The sequence below is a fragment of the Magnolia sinica genome, chromosome 7 (assembly GCF_029962835.1).
Source record: "Magnolia sinica isolate HGM2019 chromosome 7, MsV1, whole genome shotgun sequence".
Classification (NCBI taxonomy): domain Eukaryota; kingdom Viridiplantae; phylum Streptophyta; class Magnoliopsida; order Magnoliales; family Magnoliaceae; genus Magnolia; species Magnolia sinica.
The window spans coordinates 90,675,224-90,678,460 of NC_080579.1; positions in this window are offsets into that span (position 1 = coordinate 90,675,224).

Consider the following 3,237-nt stretch of genomic DNA (forward strand, 5'->3'; position numbering starts at 1 on the left):
GCCTAGACGCCTGTGCCACATGTCAGTAGCTGAATCTTCTACTGCATTCAACCCACCCTTGCACACACTGGCACTTGCCTTGTAAAGGGTGCAATATTTCTTCCCTCTGGCTGCGATCAACGAACCCTTGATGAGCTTCCACCGCCCACCAGCAAAATGACTTTCATAACCATCATCATCTAACCTTTCCGTTGATATCAAGTTGAGGCGAAACTCTGAAATGTGCCTTACATCCCTGAGAACCAATGTGCAGCCCACATCGGTCTTCACACAAATATCACCAACCCCTACGATCTTTGATATACCAAAATTTTTCATCTTCACGGTCCCAAAGTCACCTGACTTGTATCTTATGAAGAATTTCCTGCGTAGAGTCGTATGAAATGAAGCTCCCGAGTTTATCACCCAGTCGGTGTCCTGACTCGTAGCCGTGAGACAAATATTATGATCTGCTAAAAGAATAATTACAACGTCGCCATTTGAAGTGACCGCGGTGGAGTTTGATTCATCTTCCTTCTCCTTTCTTTTTCCTTTCTTGTCATTCTTCTTCTTATGACATTCATGCTTGTAGTGACCCTTCTTGCCACAATTCCAGCATTCAATATCCTTCCTGGTACTTGACTTGCCTCTTGATTTATCTCAGGCCTTTTCGCCCTTTCTGTTCTTTCCTCTCCCTCGATCTTATATCACAAGGGCCTCTTGTTGAGTAAACCCCTGAGACTTCCTCCTTGTCTCCTCATTGAAGAGACAACTAATTACCTGTTCCATGGACACCTTTTCGTCTGGCGCGGAGTTACTCAGAGACACCACCAATGTCTCCCAACTGTCAGGCAATGAGCTAAGTAATAGCAAAGCCTGTAGTTCATCGTCCAAGACCATCTTCATAGCAGAGAGCTGGTTCAATATGTTACTAACCTCATTCATGTGCTCAGCCACAGAACCACTATCTTTGAACTTGAGATTCACAAGTCGTCTTATCAGAAAAATCTTATTGCCGGCTGTCTTCCTCTCATACATCCCTTGCAATTTTAGCCATAGGCTAGCGGCTGAGGTCTCCATAGACACATGGTGGAATACAGAATCGTCCATTCATCATCTGACATATCCTTAGACTTTGCTGATATACCTTAAATTAGAGCATATAAGTCCTTGCAATAAAGCAAGTCCTCCATATTAGCCTTCCATATGGTCCAGTTAGAATCATTGAGACTGATCATCCGTGACGAGCCACCTTCCATAATTCAGAACCGATCCCACTCCGTTTAACCAACCTAAACGCTCTGATACCACTTTGTTGAGGGCGTTGTACAAAAATCTTAGGATCTCGCCTCCCAAAACCTCAGAATTATGGGATATAATAAAGTAATGAAATAAATCAAAGTACAAACCACACGACAGAAGGGATTTTACGTGGAAAATCCTCAAAGAGGAAAAAACCACGGGACCTCATCCAGAGCAATAATTCACTATGAAGTAAAACGTTACAACCGATCACAAGCATACACCGTTTGGATCAACCTTCTTCACTCATGTAGGAGTGGATGAACAATAAGAGAATAATGAAAACAGAGAGATCTCACTGATTATGAGGACGTAAAAGCGCTGAGACGTCGACTGCGAAGTAGATCACCTCTACGAGCAGAATCCTCCCTTCCACGAGCTTCTTCTCTCTCTTTTCAGTTTCTCTCACCAATTGATATCCCTAAAACCCTTTACCAAACCCTTACATAGCTTTAGAAAGCCCCCTTACATTGCCCCATAATAACCCTAGGACCCCTATTTATAGTTTAGGAAACTCTTTTCCGCACCTATGCAAAAATCGCCTCAAATTTATGTAGTCCGCACCAAATCCGGACTGAACCTATGTAACCCTCGACTAGTCGAGCTAGGCCCTCGACTGGTCGAGTGGACCCTTGACTGGTTGAGGCCAAAAATTGGAGCTTGTTGGACTTTGAGTCGAGCAGTGCCCTCGACTGGTCGAGCAGTGCGATGATGCAAAGATTTGTGGCATCCGATCTGCACTACATCTCCTCTGAACTGAGGAGGAAAACCCCAACAAGAACGTCACCCCAGCATAGGCCGATAGCTCAAACATGGAGTCCCATACCACAATATTTGGCTCTTGAGTCTTGTCGAATCATAACGCACTAATGGTTATGAATGAGCCTCATTCACTAGTGACAGTGGTATCCTATATTCCTTAGAGTATTATAATATCGCCAAGCAAGAGAATAATCGAGCCATGCATTAGACTGATCCGATTGACATGGAAGACCCCAGCCAAACTAACATTGGGTGCAAAGCATCCCATGTTGTTCAAACTACCGTTGATCTTTTGTATTCAACTTTGGTTGACCGTATAAGTTTGAGATGACGAAGCCACGATGACCATCCGTTACTCAAGTGATTAGCAAGGCTCGATCGAACATAATGTCAGTTTAATTTATCAATTACACCATAGTAGTAATATTGCAATATACTATCATAACCAAATATATCAAGTTTATGACTACATGAATTAGTACAACTTAATGTACATCAACACAAACCCGTGAGTATCAACAATTACATGCCTATACCCCACCAAGGTACATCAATAGAATGAACATGTGATTATCCAATTGATAGCATGGTTTCATCCAAAAAAGGATTTGGCCAAAGCATTTCATCAAACATGTTAACTACTAACCGCATCAACATTATGGTTGTAATAATAAAGCAATTTAGGCATAATTATAATAAGAATTTCTACTCAATCAACTGAAAATCATGGTTTATCACCCTCAAGGGTTAATAAAAGGAAATGTAGGAGAACAGTCCACACCTTATGAGGGTTTTGTCCAACTTAACACACTACTAAGATTATGGTTTTAGGGGAAAGCACTGATTCCTATATGAACACAAAGACTATTGGGAGATTCATGCAATTTAACCTATAAATACCTAGTTTGGGAAGTATGATTCATTTCTTACCTCCGATCAACGACAAAAAGGATTCAACGGAATATTTGGGAGTGGTTACGGATCCGATTAAAGGGGGAGATGTAAAAGGAAAGCACCAATCACCCACTATCACGCATTCTCTCCCTCTCTCTCTCTCTCTCTCTCTCTCTCTCTCTCTCTCTCTCTCTCTCTCTCTCTCTCTCTCTCTCTCTCTCTCTTCTCCTTCTCTAGTTTAGGGCACAAATTCTTATAGAGTAAAGGGGCTGCCCAAAATAAGGCTTTTATAGCTACAGG